This window comes from Macaca mulatta, chromosome 3, assembly GCF_049350105.2.
Source record: "Macaca mulatta isolate MMU2019108-1 chromosome 3, T2T-MMU8v2.0, whole genome shotgun sequence".
Lineage (NCBI taxonomy): Eukaryota > Metazoa > Chordata > Mammalia > Primates > Cercopithecidae > Macaca > Macaca mulatta.
Genome location: NC_133408.1, coordinates 125194015 through 125214516, shown reverse-complemented (window position 1 = coordinate 125214516; position 20502 = coordinate 125194015). Strand labels below are relative to the sequence as shown.

General features: G+C 35.4%; 1 long non-coding RNA gene across 1 annotated transcript in view; it reads right to left on the bottom strand.

Annotated features, from left to right (window-relative positions):
- Positions 1-15522: 15522 nt before the first annotated feature.
- Positions 15523-20502, bottom strand: part of LOC144340159 (uncharacterized) — a 62111-nt gene continuing 57131 nt past the window's right edge. The window contains exon 2 of the long non-coding RNA XR_013415921.1: positions 15523-20489. This is a non-coding gene — a long non-coding RNA (uncharacterized LOC144340159). The remainder of the gene's footprint in view (positions 20490-20502) is intronic.

Genomic DNA, 20502 nt, shown 5'->3' with positions numbered 1-20502 from the left:
AGTACTTTAAAATGAAAATCATGTTGCAAAAAATCACAAAGTTCCAACACATTGGAATGATTCAATTTCAATAAGACTTTCTTTCCTTTCTTTATAATCACGAGTTTAACTTGGGCCTGCCTCCAGAACTTCGTTTATAAAACCATTCTCTTTCATTCAGGATTGTTTCTTTATACACTGACGGTTTATTGAAGAGAATTAAGCAAGACACCTAGGATACATTAGAGAAAAAAAAAAGGCAGAAAAAGTCTAAATTATATTTGAATAGTCTGCTCTCTGGATGTCCAATTCCAGACAATGAGGACCACTTGATTTTCAAAGACATATAAGGAAGATGTCTACACCCTCTCTTCATCACCACTTCCATCAACTAACAACCCATACTGCAGGAAGTTTGACATAAATGCTTGTGGTGACAGATGATTAACACCAGGTTTTACTTCCAAAAACAGAGTCTGATGTTATCACCTTGTCTTTTCTTGAAGGACTAAGAGTTAAAAGCTTACGAGAGAGAGAAGTCAAGGTCTAAAAGAAGTCAAGTTCTTTACAGAAAAGCAACAGAATGCAAAGAAACATTTTATTTGGCTTGAATTTGAAAGTGGTCTTAAAAGAGGTTAGAATGCCTAGAACACAACAATGCTTTAAAAACAAACGTGGAACAGCACAACCCTATTTGGAACAATTGGACTAATATTGCCATGAGCCGATTGGCATCTTATAACAAGTGGAGTTTGCAAAGCCTATGCTACTCATAGATTTCTAGACAAGTCTGTGTTACATTGTACCACTTGAATATATGGTCAAAAGACAGCTCACTTTTATTTTCAGCACATTCAGAAATAATAATAAATTCTAGACCAAAGTGACAAACAATTAAATTATATACCCAAGAATTGTATCTTCCAGTGACTGTTAAGCTTAAAATGTGTAGAACTATTAAGCAATTGTTTGGAAGATGGGGATAGAGTCTATAAAACATAAGCATATGTATGCAACATGTATGTCTTTTGTCCTCCACATTTGGAGAATAATTTTTGCAATATGAGATGTATTGTGTTTTCCTTTTGAGCTATATGATTTCAACATTAGGCTATGTATAAAAATTAATAGTGAGATAATTTATAAGGCTTCATGCTATTTTAATTCAGTCACAACAGCTGAACTTATGAATATCTAGAGGTAAACAAGGCTCCCTTTTTCTTTCTCTTTAATTTGCTATCAAAGCCAACAATTTAAAAAGTTAGCAAAATTTGTTAACATAATTAAAATATATAGCAAAAGTTATTGAAAAATACTTCTATTCCATCAGCTAAACATTTTATAAATACTAAAATTTAAAGTTAGCTGAAAACTTGCCAACATAGTTGAAACTTGTTAACATAGTTGAAATGTATTATAAGTATTACTGAAAAATACTTCTACTTTATCACGTAATTTTAAAAATATTTATGAACCTTTCTATGAATTAACCAAAACTTTTCAGAATGCAAAAAAATGCTAATAATCACCATCCTTTGATTTACAAAGTGCAGAAAATATGCAGGAATTGAGTGGATGAGGCATTTCAAAACTGATTGTAAAATGTTTATCTAACATTAGTAATATTCCAATGTATATCTGACTTCCAAGGCTACTTAACACATGCTGCAAAGATACCCTTTGACACAATAACATTTTTATTCATAACAAGGCCTGTATATATTTCAGACATAGCACATATACCATCTTTCTTATTCTAGTCATGTTGAACACATAGCATTACAAAAAATTAAAAATCACTTTACATTTTAAAATGTGACTAACATTGTTACGACAATGTTGACCAACAGATAAAGTGATAAAAAGTCTTTTCAAAGTGTTTGTGTTTGCATTTTAAATAAAATATACTAGTATTATTTGATGTGCCTGTACTTTTTGAAAGATATTTATAAGAAAATAATACTTCTTTCACATTTTTGCTAATTTATTAATGATTTTCTAAACTGATATTTATTATTCATTTAATATTAATATTTATAACATTTTATAATGTTTAGTATTAACATTAATTTATTAATAAATTCATTTAATGTATTATTGTAGCATTTTAATGACCATCATTTCTGTAGTCTCCAGTGGTACATAATTTATATCATTTTGAATTTTGTAAGGACACTTTGTAAGAAGCATGTGCTAAGTTTTGTTCATTGTGTGGCCAGATTTATTTCTGCGGTGCTCATATTTGCACACAATTCTCAGAGATCATTTTTAAAGTAGAAAATTTGCATACATTTTATGTTGATTTCTAGAAATCTAGGAAGTTTAACCAGATTTCAGCACCTATCTCTTAACAACAACAAAAAAAATACTAACACTTATTAGTAAGTTTACCAATTGCCACAAATTTAGTTTCTTAAAACAACACCTATGTATTATATTTCAGAGTATTCTAGGTCAGAATTCCAGAGCATGGATCAGCTGAGTCATCTGCTTAGAGTCTCACATGGGGAAAATCCAGGTGTCATCAAAGTTGTGTTCCTTTCTGCACATTCCTGGGATAAATCTACTTCTGAGCCCATATAGGTTGTTGGCCAGGTTCATTTATTTGCCATTATAGAATTGACTTTTCCATTTCCTTCATGACTGTCAGCCAGAGGTCAATCTTTGATCCTGCAGGCTGCTCTCATTTCTTCTCAAACTTTCCGTGTGTTACTCTCCAGCAATGGCAGGTTGAGTCCCCCTCACATTTTAAATTGTTCTCACTTCTGCTACTACATCTATCTGATCTCAGACAGAGAAAATCTTTGCTTCTAAGGGCTCATGTGACAAGATTGGGCCCCTCCAGATAATCCAAAGTAATCTCTATATTTAAGGCCCATGACTTTAATTACATCTGCAAAGTATCTGTTGCCATATATGTAACACATTTATACATTCTGGGAATTGGAATGTGGATATCTTTGAGGGGCTATGATTCTGCCTACCAAAAGATTACATAAATTAATTCATATAAAGTGCTTAGAAAATGGTTGGTGAAAAATGGTTCTTTTTTTTTATTGTAGTAACAGTGAAACTTCATATATACAGTGCACCATGACATCATCTTATCCAACATTTTGTTCAAATCCATCATTAGCCTCAGTATGATTGATTGTGACTGTATTATTAGCCTATAACCTTTTAAAAAATACATTGTTCTGCCACACTGTCATTTTTGTGGTATCAAATTAAAGTGATATTTTAAAATATATTTAAAAGCTAAAGTCAATTTATGATATATCTTTCTATTGTGAACTATCACTTTAGAAGTAAAGTTTTGAATTTGAGTATTCAACAGAATTTGGCCCATTTTGATCACTTTGGCATTAGGAAATTAACAGCAACTAGGCAACCTTATCAATACATTCAAAGAAAAACTGTCACTTTAAGTACCAGCTTGATCAAAAACTTAAATACAGATATGCTTGTAAGTCTGCAGCAGTTTGGTTACAGGAAGGTCAGCTGGATGTTCTCAAGTAGGACTCTACTAATCTTTTCAAATGACTTTAAAATTACAGTATAAAATATCTCATGGGAAATTTGTGTATCTTTGATAATACATGGAGAAATATTTAAGCTTGAGCAAAATTTTTTGTAGAAATGTAATATTACAATTGCTTTTGTGAAATCTTGTACTCTGGCTTAAGCTCTTTGAAGAAAAAAACACGCTTTTTCTACATTTTGCAATCTCTTCATTCTACAAGACATTTGCCGTATCAAGTTTGTTAAATGAAATTTAACATGTTGCTTAACACAGCAAAATAAAAGAAAAATTAGCTAAGCTTTAATATCCATAAATATGTTAGGATTTTCATTTTTGCTTACATATGAAGTATGATTACTTCTACAATTCCTCAGAGTAAAAATAAAAATGAAATAAACAAGTATTTTTCTGAGGTATTATTTGCCTATCTCATCAAAAGATTAAAATCTGTATATCTAGAGTGTTACATACTTTCCACATGTTTTTCAAACATTTAATCTTCTGTTTATTGCTCTAGAAGAATCTGTCATTACTTGGATATGGCAGATGAAGAGACCAAAAAGCTACTTAGCATGCTAAAAGCTAGTGGCAGAGCAAGTTGACAAAACAAAACAAAAAATATACACACAAAAAAAGTCCTCGTGATCAATACGATCTTCACGAACTTTTAGATTGGCAGCTCTCAAATCCTTTAAGTAACAAGGTGGTTGATAAATAAATACATACCTTATTAAATACAATGGCAAATTGATTTGTTCTGAGAATAACTTCTAGGACTGAGAAGAACTAAGACTCCCCTGGTTCTGACTCAGAAATCTGTATTAAATTGAAAAGTTGAAATAGAAAAACAAAACTTCAATAAAGGCAGGGACAAAGGTGGGAGAAAACAAAAAGGAAACATTGAAAGAGAAAAACAAACAAAAAATAAATAAATAAAACTGCTCAGAACATTCCTCTGGAGCCATTTATAATTCCTGGGTATACTTCGGTATTTAAATTGCTTGTCTGTTAATTATCTGGGCTGCAACTTATCACCTGGTCACATGTTTTAAGCAGAACACAAACTAGACTAGAACAAAGTAGTGATCGATGGGAATTAGTTCCATGATGTACTATTGATTGCATATAAAAAAGAAGGATTTAGGGTTTATCACATTGCTGAAAAGTGTTTGTTTTCTCCCACAGATGTAGCCATTAGTTAGGAGCATAGCATATGGCTGGAGGGTAATTAAGAAGCTAATGCCTAGTAGAATGAGGATAAATAAACTAGAGGATGCAACCACATTACATCCCTCTGCCGCTACTTGTCTTTGTGATAGAACTTTGGCCCATGTTTAGTGATTCTATTTAATGACATGGAGCACTCTGAGAAAAAGCAAGTTTAGGAAAGAGAAAAGAAATCCAGAGTACAGTTTGCACATGTTAACTTTAAGGTGTCCACTAGACATTCATATGTAGGTATCAAATAAACAGATGTTCAAAAATATTTCAGTAAAGAAGGCTAGGGCAAGAGATAGAAATTTGGAGGTGAAGCATGAAACTGATAGCTAAAACTGTCACCAGAGAGGGGTCTCAATCCAGATTCCAAGAGAAGGTTCTTGGATTTCGTGCAAGAAAGAATTCAGGGTGAGCCCAAAGAGTAAAGTGAAAGCAAGTTTATTAAGAAAGTAAAGGAATTAAAGGGTGGCTTCCATAGACAGGGTAGCGGGCTGCTGATTGACTATTTTTATGGTTATTTCTTGATCATATGCTAAACAAAAGGTGGACTATTCATTAGTTTTCTGGGAAAGGGACAGGCAATTCCCAGAACTAAGGGTTTCTCCCCTTTTTAGACTATATAGGATAACTTCCAGAAGTTGCCATTAAATCTGTAAACTGTCCTGGCACTGGGGGGAATGTCTTTTAGCATGCTAATGATTTATAATTAGCATAGAATGAGCAGTGAGGATGACCAGAGGTCACTTTCGTCACCATCTTGGTTTTGGTGGATTTTGGCCGGCTTCTTTACTGCATCCTGTTTTATCAGCAGGGTCTTTACAACCTGTATCTTGTGATACTGATCCTCCTGACCTCCTATCTCATCCTGTGACTAAGAATGCCTGACTTCCTGGGGATGCAGCCCAGTAGGTCTCAGCCTTATTTTACCCAACCTCTATTCAAGATGGAGTCGCTCTGGTTTGAATGTCTCTGACAAAACCATTGCGAAAGACTAAGATCACCCTGGGAGTAAGCCTAGAAAACAAAAGATAATTGAACCCTGTGGTTCTCTAGCATTAATCACTGGGAAGAGGAGAAAAAACAAAATAGGAGACTGATAAGAAGCAGCAATTAAAGTAAGAATAAAAAAGACAGTGATGTCCTGCAGGATCAGTGCAAAGTTGTTTCAAAACGGAGGGAAGGATCAATACTGCCAAGTGACAGTGAAGGTCCAAGTTAAATGAGGACTGAAAATTGACCACAATGTTTGATAACACAGAGGCCGTTGGTGACTTGAAAAGAGCAGTTTTAGTGGAATGATGGGGACCGTAGTAGAATAGAGAATGTCAAATATAAAAATGGATATAGGCAGAAACATTGCTCTTTGAAGTTTTTTTGTCATGAAGAGGATCAGAGAAATGTGGTGGCAGCTGAAGGCAAATCTACTGTCAAAAAACAGAAGTGCTTTTTGTTTTGGTTTTGGTTTTTTATTTTGTTTTTAAGTGGAGACATTACAGCATTTTATATGCTGCATTGGGAAAGAAAAGTTGATTGTGCAGAGAGAGGGATAGCCATTGTAAGGGCAGAGCTCTAAAGCATGGTCCACGTGGAGGAATTAGCTTTTTTTTTTTTTTTTTGAGACGCAGTCTGGCTCTGTTGCCCAGGCCAGAGTGCGGTAGCCGGATCTCAGCTCACTGCAAGCTCCGCCTCCCGGGTTTAGGCCATTCTCCTGCCTCAGCCTCCCGAAGGAATTAGCTTTGAATAAAAGCCAGGGTTCACTGAGTATTACAGGAGAACAGTTATTGATAAGAACAAGAAAAAGGTCTTAATCATTAGCACTGGTGGCAACTGTAGTCCTCTTCAAGAGGAGAAAGGGAAACACTCCCAGCTTTACGTGTTGGCCCTGAAGATGTAGCTCCCACTTTAAAACCACAGCATGTTTTCTCCCTGAGGATATTACACTGTTGGAGGGGCTTGGTCCAGGTGCTTTGATTTCTTTCTTTTCCCCTCCAACTTTCAGAATCCAGCTATTATGTCAGGTTCCTTTTTCCCTTGTTATAAATTTTTTCTTTGGGGCCCAGTTATTGAAATCATTCACGTTTTTCTTGTCAAAATATTATTTGACCCATGTAAATTAGTCTTTGCAAATACATAATGTAAGATATTCCTAGTTTTACATAAATATCAATTACAGCCCTGTTTGGAAAACAAATATGCTCATTCTATGAGGAAATAAAAATAGTCAAAAACATGGAAGCCTTAGGATACAATAGGAGAGCCTCATGGTCAACAATGGAATGTGTCCTCCTTGTGTAACCTTGCAGAACACTGATTGATATGGCGATTACAGCTTTCGTATCTTTTTTTTTTTGAGACAGTCTCAGTCTGTCTCCCAGGCTAGAGTACAGTAACGCGGTCTCGGCTCACTGCAACCTCTGCCTCCCAAGTTCAAGCAATTCTCCTGCTTCAGCCTCCTGAGGAGCTGGGACTACAGGCACCCACCACCATGCCTGGCTAACTTTTTTATTTCTAGCAGAGACGGGGTTTCACCATATTGGCCAGGCTTGTCTCGAAATCCTGACCTTGTGATCTACCCACCTTGGCCTCCCAAAGTGCTGGGATTACAGGCATGAGCCACCATACCGTTAATTTTTAAAGTCTGTTCTTGCATATAGCAATATTTTGCTGTTTGACCAAGGGCTCAGTTTTGATGGGAAGTATATGGAATGGTGAGAAAAATGGAAATAACTTAATTAGATAGATAATCTTCTGAATAATGAGTGACAGAAGCTAAAACTCAATTACTCTCACAAGCAGGAGGCTACATCCAATGGACAGCCAAAATGGGAAGGAAAGCAAAAGTTACAGAAAGGAAAGGTGTTTCAGCTCAAGTCTGCTAAAAGTTTTTTGTCTCAGTCAGGACTGGGTTACAGGGACAAAGGTTGATAATATATGATCTTGATTTATTGTTAGTACTGCTGGTAGACTCTTATAAGGCCACTGACTAAGGATGTCAACAAGATAAGCAAATGAGCAACTGATCCAAAGTTAGAAATAAATTTTGAATATTGAAATGTGTAATTGATATTAGGATGATTTTCAATATAATCCTCCATCATGAAATCAGTAATCAAATAAAATTGAAGTCACAGCTAAAAAGGTCAGAATTAACTAATTTTTTCTTTTTGAAGCAATAATGTTAGGGCTTTATAGTTCATAGAGACACCAGAATCTGGATATATACTTCAATTAATATCAGTTTTTGAGATATTTTGCCTAAGGGGAAAACAGGTACCTGATGAAAGCGTATCTTTTTTTCTTTTCCTTTCACCAGGAAATGTTCAGCTAGCTTGAGAAAGAGAAGACTCAGAAGTCCACACTGCTTCTATAATTCACATGGTGACATTTAACTGTCAGCTATTATTTCTGAACTATTAACTTTTATGAAAGCTATTTAGACGATGATGTCTATGGTTAATAATACTGGCTTCAAAAATGTCATTGGGTAAAGGACAGAATCCTCATGGCAGTTTCTGCAATCTTTTCATTTTTTTTTAAGAAAAAATTGCAGCAACAGTTTGGTGGTGTCCCATTTTCTCTCACTCAGACGTATTCCTTTCTTTTTTCAAGATGAAACACCTTCAAGGATTGTCCCCTGAGGGTATTGTAAAAGCATTTTCAAGGTTCAAATTAGACTGGTCGCTACAGGTGGCTTCAGTACCAATGTCCTTGGTGACTTATACACAGTGTCCGGCACACAGTAGGTACTCAAGAAGCAGATGCTGAATGAGTTATAGTAGTTGGAGAAGGAGTTTTATCTCAATTGAGAGTTGATTGTTAGCAATGCTTCTATTAGGAAGGAAAAGTCAAAAGTAAAATCAAACAAAATATTCCTCTTATTGCATTAATTTTTTGGCTCTCCAGTTTCTTTCACAGTTTCTGCTTATAATGCTACTCTGAACAAGTTCCAAAATCCCTAAGCCACGCCAGTTTTTAATACCCTGGGAAAATTCAATTTTATTTTTTTAAAGCAAAAATTTCTATATAGCTCATTAATTAATGGTTTTTCACCTAACAAAGCTAACAATGTAAACTTAGGAATTTTTAAAGGTATTAACTAGAGATACCTTTAAGAATACTTATGGAGTTTATGAACCATAAAAAGGAGTTGTTACACTCTAACATTTTTTGCTCATTTTTCAAATATCAGTCCATTAAGACATTTTATTTCTCTGACCTGATTTTCCCTGAGGCAACATATACATATTTGCTTATGTAAAGGATCAATAGAAAAGTGATTCTCAGAAAGAAAATCATTAAATTATTCTAGAAATAGGCCTCTGCGCAATAATGAATGAAGTAATCTTATTTCTTATTAATAGTTCCAGAGAAATAATTTTAATTTTTGAATGTACCTGTATCTCCAGGTCTAAGTTAAAATGCTCACCTTTCTGTTGAAATGCTCACCTCACTGTCTCTCAAAGCACAAAACAGAGTCTGGGTTTCTGTGCACCTTCACAAAGGAGTCCAAGAATATTTATTCAGGAGAGCAAATTTCTCTGCCCCTGCAAGAATAACAAACCCAAACTTCTAGAGGGGGTCAAGTCCAGAGGGCTGCACAAAGGCAACAAAAACATCCTTAATACTTCCTGTGTGATACAGAGCCAACTTCAAGGCATTGCCAATCAGCAGTCAGAAGTCAGCCAGAAATACCCAACCTCCATCATAAAAATAAGGTCTGCCAGAGGCTGAGTGAACGGTATCTGTTTAACCAGGGCATCATTTTTCTTCTTTTTTTAATCAGTCTTTCACAGTAATTCAAAATTTGAAGAAATACTTCCTAGCACTCTTATAGCAACTTTAAATTTTTAAACAATATTTTTATACTTATCATCTAAATGTTGTCTTAAAAACATCTGTAAGAGCTATTTTGTATATGAGGTTACTGATACAGAGAATAATGAAATGATGGTTCTAAAATCACATAGAAATTGAATGTCAGAGTCACATTCAAGTTTCCCAATTCTCTGTGTGTAGGTTAGTGCTGCCCTTTTGCAAGGAAAGAACTTAGAATTCTCATCTCTGCCCTCATGACAGAGACATTTAGAAAACACAGACTCACTAATTATCTACATCCTAAAGCAAAATTTTAGTTAATCTTCACCATTTATTTTCATGAAGAAATTTAGTCACGTTATTATGAAAATTATTTCAAAGAACAGAATCTGTTGGCAATGATGGACTCTAATGAGCAGATATTAAGCTGCTACATTAGTTTCCCAAAATTAGTGCCCTTTATATTGCTTCCTTAAATGTAACCATTTCTGCCAGAATAACTAGATATTATTAGTCCTTGAAATCAAAAGCGATGGGAAACTAATTACATAAAGTTGAATGAATATCTTAACTTTGTTATGTGGCACGCCATGGCCAGCCTTGTTTGTAAAAAGCCCCTAAGTAAACGTAAGTGTAAGATACCTGGACCCTACAGACACGAAGAAGGAAGTGTATAATGTGGCTGAGAATGGCCAGCCATCACAGAGCTCATTTCCTCTGCCTTCTGTGTTACTCACTAATGCTGCAGGTGGCCACATGACTTAATTCTAATCAATAGAATATAGAAACAGAAACAATAGGCACCAATTTCAGGCCTGTTTCGTAAGAATTCCTCCAAGCCCTTTCCTGTTTGACCAGCTTGATACAACAGGCACAGTGGCCTTGGAACCCATGTGCTGAAGATGACAGAGGCATAGAATGGAACAAGCCCAGAAACTTGCTTGATTCACCACATGAGCGGAATTTGTCTACCAATTAGGAACAACAATTTTGGAAGCTGCAATAACTGAATTTCTGTCCATCTTGAGCTAGAAGGACAGAAAGAGTTAGAGTTTGTGAGTGCAGGTGGTATTAATTTAACCAATGTCTAAAGTATAATCCCAGCTTATGCACACAAAATAAAGAGGACTTTGCATTAGAATGGTTCCACACAATTTCAGGACTTGAAGGTATATGGACAGCTTGAGTCATGATCTTGCTGAGAAATAGAATGTCTTGCGTGGAATCATGATAAAATGGGTGTTAGTGTGGCCCTTTCAGGAGGTGTGAAGCTTAATGCCTGGCTCTGTCCCTGGTCCCTTAGACCAGGAATATTCCTCTCCCTGAGCAGAGCGTGAACCCTCTCCACCACCCTGGTTTTATCTTCACAGGAATGAAAGGAGGATATAGGGAGGCCATGATCACTAGATGTATCCATTATTGATGTTCTTCTCATATCCCTTTGATAATTGATAAAGCATGTGAGTAGGACTACTTGCCGTCTATCAGTGGAATCCCAGTCTTCTCTGATTATTTATGTGTGCAATCACTATAAACTTATTGGATGAAACATACAAAGATAGTAGGCAGAACTTATTGGATGATACGCAAAAGGAAACTTTACTTTTATTTTCACTGAACCTTTAAAAGCATGCCATGAGTTGTCTTTGTCCTCTGCCCCTGGATGAAATTTAGAGAATATCCTACCATTTTTCTGAGCACCTTCATGTAAAATATAGGCTCAATTCATAACTACTGTGATTAATCCACTGCTGTAATTAAAACTTTAAAATTCTTTCAAAGGTTCACCTTTGGTCCTCCCTAATTCTTTTGTAGGCAAGCCATATGCATGGGAGAATGGAGTATTTCTCTTTCCCTTACTTGTAAAACTGGTTAAAGTTATTTAGACTTGAAGGAATAACAGATCTGTAAATATTATTATGGGAATATAATATCTATTATCAATATCAAATTATTAGAATAATCCAAAATTATAAAATTAACATGACTTACAAGTCAAAGTGTCTACACATTTAAAATTAAATCTAATTTTTTCTCTGATAATGGTTATAATCATACCTTAAATATTGTTTATTAGAAAACATTGGACATCAGCCAGATAATAATTTTAAATTCTTAACCTTAAATCCTAATTCCTTCAACAATGCTGGTGCTTAATTTAGGAAACACATAATACATTTTTTTTTTTTTACTGAATTGTAATTCAGGATGAGAATGTATTACCTCAGGCAACCATAAGAGATGCTATTAAAAATGCAATTTATTCTACTACATAAAAAATAACTAAAAATGCTCTAAATCACAGAAGTGGTGTAAGCAATGGACTGAAATATATTTCAAATTTATTAAAGTCCAAAATATGTTCATTCTACTACTATGCACAATATAGCACTCCAAAAAGCCAATGCCACTTTTTAAAATCTAAATTTGGTTATAAGAAAACATTTTCAAAAGCATTAATAATTGTTGAAGCTGGGTGAGGAACAAATGGGTATTCATTATATATTCTCTCAATGTTTATGTATACTTTAAAGTTTACATAATACACATTTTGTTATGGTAACTATTGTCTGAATACAAAGAAACTTATATTTGAGCCAATTAATTTTACCGCCCATAGGAAAACACAGTGGCTCTTTAAGTGGGACAGAAATACAGTTGTCAAGCAAAGGGGCACACCAGGTATTACTCCAATACCAGGTTCAGGTGTGGCAAAAGAACCAGAAATATCTGAAGTTAACATATCAGACAACCTTCAAGCAGACAATCTGCAGCAAAATAAAATACCCAAATACCACATATCCACTGTGCCAACCTCAATTTCAGTGGATATTTGTATTTCAACCACTATTCATAATGTGTGACCACATATATATTGTATATGTGTATAACCACCTACATAACCATGTATAACCACAATCCTGACTTTTGTAATAAGTGCCTTGTTTCTTAGTAGTGTTACCATATATAGATACATCACTAAATGACATATTACTTAGTTTTGTTTACTTCTGAACTTTATGTAAATGCAATAATATTATATGTACACTTTGTCGACCTGTTTCTTTTATTTAAACAAAAAATATTTGAGAGATTCATTCATGTTGATATACTTACCTGCACTTCATTTATTTTTGTTGGTATTCTTTGGTATAACAATATCAACAAGGTATTGTTGATTATTTATCAATAATCTACTTTTGATGAATTTTGGGGTCATGCTTACTTTCTAGTTATTACAAACAAAACAACCTTATTAATTTTATGAGTATGAGTTAATCTAGGGTAAATCTAAGATTGGAATTACTGAGTGATAGGATACCTGTTCTATATTTTTAGGTACTGCCAACCTTGTTCCCAAAGTTTTTTGTAGCAATTGTCATTAGCAATGTAGACAATTCCCATGGCTTTTCATCCTCACTAATACTTTTATTTCTTCATTTTTTGGCCAGTTATGCAGGCATATTTTTAGCTTTAAATGTAGCAATGCCTATGATGGTAAAGACTAGAAAAAGAGAAAAATGATATAATTCTCTAGCCTTAAGAGTTTCACCTATTTTTCAGATTCTTGCCAATAATAACCTTAAATAATAAAAACAAGGGATATTCCTTGAGAGTGCAAGGCAGTCACTTCTAAAGTAAAGCAGAAATAATTAGCTGCTTGGGAAGACTAAAATTAAGGGAGACAGATCTTTTAAATGAATAACAATTAACACTGACATTTAAGTTTTACTGTGTACACTGAGTATCTTTCATTTACCCATTTAGACCCACCTTATCCTTCCCTATCATTATTAACAAGACATCCACAGGACCCATTGCCTCTGGCTTCTGATTGTATTCAGCTACTGGAGAGCTCCAGCAGAAAATAGGAAGAAGAAAACTACCTCTTGCAGGAAACTAAGACCTGGCCTGTGTTCTAGAGGTGCCACTCCTCTCAAGGCATCTCTCTCCACAGGACCCTCTCATTTTGGGTTCCAGTAACCCCTTACTCCCCTCATTCCTTCAGGCCTAGGGATTTTGTTATTTCAAACTCTAAGGTAATGGAGCTTCCCTTACACCCTTGATAACTTTATAGTTTATTAGGCTTTGTTGAGTTATTCTAATTTGCATATGGCATCTGTTTCCTGTTGGGACACTGACTGATATACGACTATAGTGATCCTCAAACTTTAGTGTGTATTAAAGTCACCTGGCAGACTTGTTAAAGCAGAGATTGCTGAATAACACCTCTGTAGTTTCTGATTCAATAGGTCTGGATTGGGACCTGAAAATTTATGCCTGTAACAATTTTCCAGTTGATTCTCAGAGACTACACTTTATGAATCACTCTACTACTACTCTATCATGTCTCAGACTCAACGGGACTTAGCCACCGTTGGTCTAGGAGAAGGACCAGAAGCTGTTATAGTCCTGAGTTCCTTTGCGGAAAAAGTACTGGGTGAGTGTGAGAATACGCCAGAAGCCCTAGAACCTTAAGATCAAGGGAGAAGATTATAAAACATCTTAGGTGTTAACAGGAATACTCTGTCTCTGGTTTCAGTAAGTAGAAGAACAAACAAAGGCTATTTCTTTCATTTAGCTTTTTTCTTCCTAAAAATACATTAAATCTAGTTTAGTTGGAAAATTTTTATATACAATTTTTCTTTGGAAGCAAACAGTAGCATGCTAAACTACATAGCTTGAGAAATATTATTAATTTTCTTCTCTAAATGGCAAGTAGAATAAGGAGAATGTAAAGAGAAGAATGTCCAGGTTTTTAAAAAGCCTATATAGATCTCTTTAATCGATTGTAAAATAGTGGGAGGGAGCCAATATTCCAATATTAATTGAGCACCTACTCTTTGCCAGTCTCTTATAAACATTAACTCCTTTTATCCTTTCATAGAAATAAAAGTAATAGATAGATAAGGACACAGAGAGAAACATGAGAAGTTAAATAGCTTGTCCAATTTTCACAGCTCATGATAAAGTTAGTATTGAAACTGAATGCCTATCTCCAATGTCTACAATTTCCCCACTAAGCCACACTGGTCCCAAAACAGAACACAAAGATTGTCATGGATGCTATACTGCCCTCAGGACTGAGCACGGCCCGCTGACAGCTCTCAGCCCTCAGTCGCTGCCCTTGGCTGGAAAGGACTGCTTTGGTAGGCTGCCTCTACTCACTGAGGAGTTTACTGAGGTTGCATAAAGTTCTCAACCCACTGGCAAACTACAGCCCAACTATTCCCTCTGCCTACTTCTGCTTCCCTCCCATGATGGCTAATCCAGAGAACATTCCCTAATAAACTGTCTGTATGCTAATTTCCATCTCAGTGACTGTTTCTCAGAAAATCTAGCCTGTGGCAAAGATAACCTCTTTCGGTCATTTAAATTGATAAGAAAACAAGGAATGGCTCATAGAACCGTAAGATGGTCAATAATTTGAATGCTCAGAGTTCCATTTAAAAATGTGAACAGTGATTTAACTGAAAAGGTCAATAGCTCCTATACTGCCTTGAATATTGATGGATTTCTAACATAAAAAACAAACACAGAAAAATTTGGGATAAAATGGGATCCTTAAGAATACATGAATATGCATTTTTTTGCCTTATCTCTCTTGTCCTCCCCTCTCACTTCCACCCTCCTCCTCCCTCTCTAATGCTATTCTCATGTTTTTTTTCTTTCTCTCTCCTTTTTTTTTTTTTAATTATTATTATACTTTAAGTTCTAGGGTACATGTGCATAACGTGCAGATTTGTTACATATGTATACTTGTGCCATGTTGCTGTGCTGCACCCATCAACTCGTCAGCACCCATCAACTCGTCATTTACATCAGGTATAACTCCCAATGCAATCCCTCCCCCCTCCCCACTCCCCATGATAGGCCCTGGTGTGTGATGTTCCCCTTCCCAAGTCCAAGTGATCTCATTGTTCAGTTCCCACCTATGAGTGTCTCTCTCCTTCTTGTATCTCTCCCTCTCTTTCTAATCCTCTCTCTTTTTCTATAGTCATGTGCCTTGTGTTTCAGAGAAGATAGTTTATTCTCCCCTATATCAGCTTTTAAATGGAGTCTCAGCATTTACCACCGTCACTTTGATTGAGGTTCTCTTCTTGCTCCAGCTTATTAAATTCTGAAAACAATCATTCTCTTTGTGTTGGGGTGGCAGCAACATTATTAGCTTTTTTTCCCCTGAGATTCCTAATCGCTTTTCCTAACTCCCTTAGTCAACCTTACAAACCTGAGGAAGTGTTGTAAATTCTAAAGTTGCACTTAAGGAAAATTAATTTGAATCCTGTGGGTAGGTGCTTACTTCTCTAACATGATTGGGACCAGTAGTTGTTCAGTTAATCAAAAACCCAGTTTATAGTTAGGACATACATCTTAAACATTTTAACTTACAACTATGAATGCATGTTTATTTGCCACTACATATATTCATCTTTTGTCGGGGAGCTAAGGTCTTTCTATTAAGTGAAGATCAAATGATCAGAGTTCTATATCATCTTTCTTGAACAAAATCTGCAATGTGTCATCTTCAGTTTCCAGTTTCACTTACTTTAATGTGGAGCAAAAACGTAACGACACTTGTGAAGCAACCTGAACAAGAAAATTCTCCTGTGAACACACCATCTTTTACAGTGTTCTCATCCAGAGCTAATATGGCAAGAACTATTTAAAATAACCCATTTCTTTTTGGTATTTCCAAAGTATGCCACTTAGAATCCATAGAAACAAGGCCTCTTTAAAACTTGTATTTCATTGGTTTGTTTATATCTAATTAAACATCATAATTTCAATATTAGTTGAAATTATGTGCAATTACATAATTATGTACATATTATATACAATTAGTACAGTTGGCACTAACACATTTGGCAGCAAGCACAACTAACTCTTTTTTAGTAAGCATACAACCCAACTGGAAGCCACAGAAGAACGTGGGCTGGCCAGAGAGTAGCCACTTAGCCATGGGCACCTAGTATGCCATGGACATCCATCAGTATGATTACAGAGAGAATGGAAAGTGAGAGTTAATCTAGCAAGGTGGCTAATTCAAAGTTGGTCAAAAGAGCTCCTACTCAGTTTCCAAACCCAAAAGGATGACTGAATTATTCTCAAGTTGTCAGAGTTCCCTGGCAATTAATTCATTTACTTTCTTAAACAGTGATTTAATTTTTATATTTTCCATCCAATGCCCTTTCTCCAATCTACCTGCCAGTAGTACCTATTGCTTCTAAGATATTGTGGAAGAATCATGTTTTATGTGATCATCACCATATTATATATTTTCATAGAATGAATACTTAAATAATTAAGTAGTGACACAACCTTGGGGAGCAGGAGGAAGGCACAAGGTTTTTGGAGTGGCTTTGAGTGTCTGGATTGAGACTTAAATATTTCTTTCTCCAACTCATCAGCACATTTTTAAAAGTCACTGGCTCAACAACAACAACAAAAATTAAGCCAGAGTATGTATGTGTATTTGTGTGGGAGTGAGGGGATATGTTATGTTTGTGGGGCCAAGTCCAGAAGAAAAACGCAATCATTATACATTAAAGACAATCTCTGAATCCTTTCAATAAATGCCAGTGCATCTGAGTGGCTTGTTGGGCTTTGATATACCTCTCTTCTCTTACCAGGAATTAGAGATGAACTCATAAACGAATTGTAGCTCATACAAGATTGCCCTATCACTAAATACGATTTTACTACAGTCAAGTATCATCATTTTAGAAAATATTTTTTCTCAAGAAATCAAGATAACCAGTTTCAAAACAATAAACACTAATCAAAATTTTTGATTTGGAATTAAGAATGAAAATATTTAAAGTAAATTTTTGAAGTATTAATATAATTCTTCTCTCTGAAAGAACTGTATAGGAGCTATGAGAGATGAATGTTGTCTTCAATTTATTCTGTCTTTTTACAGTGAAATAATAATAGAATCTCAATGTAAAGGTGTATTTGATATTATTTATCATTTCTAAGTACAGGAAGAGGCTCCGAGAGGTGTAGTAACTCAGCAAAAGTTATTCACCTTCATAATGATAACCCAGAATTAAAACTCTAGTTTCTTGACATAGAATCCACATTTTACTAACAACTTGTATCCCTACTTATTATCACAACACAATATATCCATCAATACATTTTACTAAAAAGAAACCCTTAGAAGGTCTTGGGTTTAGATTTTTTTTTAATTTACAGCTAAATTATATTGTATTTGACATCAATAAATGATTATAATGCTAAAAGAAGAAATAATTCTAACTTCTCAGAGCTGCAGAATGTAAAAAGAATTCTAATGTATGTATTAGTCAGTGCACTCTAGTTCTTTTTTGTGCCAACAAACATCCTCATAATGTCAGTGGCTTAACATAACAAATATTAGTGCCAGTGTTACACATAGTAGAGGCTGGTGGAAGCTTCACCATCTTGTAGTTGCATAATCTGCATGAATATATGGGATCAGATGTTGTAAATAAAAATGTCTCACTCAGAGGATAAAAGACTGGAGATTGCACATAGGCTTTCAAAGCCTCACTTAGAAAGTGTCATGTTGTGAGAGAGTCAGGAAGCATAAAGGAACAAGTAAAATATTTGATAAGCATTAATGTCTCTATCTCATTTTTAACTTATTATGCATCTTCTACTTACAGAGTGTAAGATGGTATTGCATGGAGTCTGTTTTAGCTAAGTCTTTAGCTAACCATATTCATGAATTCACGAATATGGTCTTTTGACCCTGGTTACATTGCCTGCATTTTCCCGTGGTTTATGTATAATACACACCAAATACGAGTTCATCCATTTCTCCATTATCTGAAGACAATCTTAGTATAAAAAATTTGAAATATCTGATTAATTTTTATATTGATTACATGTTGAAATGCTATTTTGGATATGCTGGGTTACATAAAGTACATTATTCTAATTAATTTTATCCCTTTACTTTTTTCAGTGTGACTCTTAAGAACTGTGAAGGTCTGAGTTTTTAATCCTACTTTCAGGCTAACAAGTGAACCTGCCACATTTTCATGGATGCTGACAGAAAGACATGATTCTCCTGGGTCAGAAATAAAGGAATGTATTACCCATGCTACCGCCAACAACATGAGCTTCGTATTTGGAAACAATCAGTTTCCATTTTTCCTCCAAGTCCTTTGGGAGCAATGCAGAGCAGCCCAAGTGGGCTGTGTGCGTGCAGTTTGCTCATTTAACAGTTGAGGGAATGAATATCTTTTATGATGAGCTAGAAGGAAACCTGCCTGACTTCTGCATTGGAGAGAGACATTATTATACCAGACAACAAACATCTACCCTTTCTTCCAGAGTGACATACTATCTGTATCTTCCAAAGTTCTTTTTTATACAAACATCCTTAAAAGACAGACAAGAGCAAAAGGGTAATTACTGCCTTGCCCGTAAGAAACATGAGATATCATGGATAATTATCTCCCAGGAGAGGCTACTAGAAAATTAAAAATCACATACGTGGCTTGCATTATGTTACTTTTGGACAGAACTGTTCTTAATCTTTCTTCCAATTTTATGAGCTGTTTAAACTAAAAATGTTCCTTTGCAGTTACGTAAATAGCAATCCCTCAGCCTGTCTTAAAGTCAGACCCTGCAGTATCCTTTTACCCGATTAAAGCAATTATGGTTTTAAAACATTGTCTCCTATGTGATTTATTAAACTATAAATGTGATAGGTGAATTTGATAATGAACCACAGAAATATTAGTAAAAAATTGCTACTTTGGGGAATCTTGTCTCCTTATGTTATTCACTAGCACAGTAGTAGAGAGAGGTAAGAAACATCTTAATATTTAGCATATCTCCTCCCTTTCTCAGTTTCCAGATCATCCCAAAATGTAAAGTTAAGTCAGAGCTTACAAGAATCCAAGAGGGAGAGAGAGGAGTTGCAATCTCTCCAAATGCATTACTTTCAAGTAAGGCAAACTGACAAAACATAGCAAAAATAATCTCTCCCCAAATACAACCCACAGGAAAGCTCTACAGAACATGCATGTATTGTCTTGTATTGTCTGAAATTATGCACTGTTAAAGGAAATAGATTAAACTTGATGAAAGCAAGCAAAAGCAGGCTGTACATACAGAATTGCTCTGGAGATTTCCTGTTTTTTTGGGTACTATAGCAGTTCCACCATCCATCCCTGGAGAGAGCAAATTCACAGAGCCTAAAGGGGAGACTAAAAAGGACTCTCTTTGAACTTGGATAGTATTTCATCCCTTAAAGACTTCAGAAAGACTTGACATTTGGAAAAAAGTCGTCAACAGTGAGGGGGCACTCACATGCCTCTACCACAGATAAAAGAATGAGGTTAATAAGCTTGTCTCATGACTGTCAGGTTCTGTCACAATTGTCCCTAGTCATGAAAATATAGCCATAGCAGATTGCAATAAGTACATTGATATGATTTGGCTCTGTGTTCCCACCCAAATGTCATGTCAAATTATAATCACATAATCCCCAGGTGCTGAGGGCAGGACCTTGTGGGAAGTGATTGGATCATGGGAGCAGTTTCCCCCATGCTGTTCTCTTGATAGTGAGTTCTCACGACATCTGATGGTTTTATAAGTGCTTGACAGTTTTTCCTATACACACTCTCTCTCACCTGCTGCCATGTAAGACGTGCCTGCTTCTCCTTCTGCCATGACTGTAAACTTCCTGAGGCCTCCCAGCCATGTGGAACTGTGAGTCAATTAAACCTCTTTCCTTTATAAATTGCCCAGTCTTGGGTATTTAAAGCAGTGCAACAACGAACTAATATGTACATTTATAAAATTCTACAACATACATTTAAGGAAACAATTGAAGTTAAATTTACTTACTCCTTTCGTAGCTTTGTGGATGTTGGAATTGTCTGAGGATTTCAGCAGGGCATTTGAACCCGTAGCCAGGACTCTGCTATTCGATCCCATGAGAAGGGACCTAGCACTGTGAGAAACAC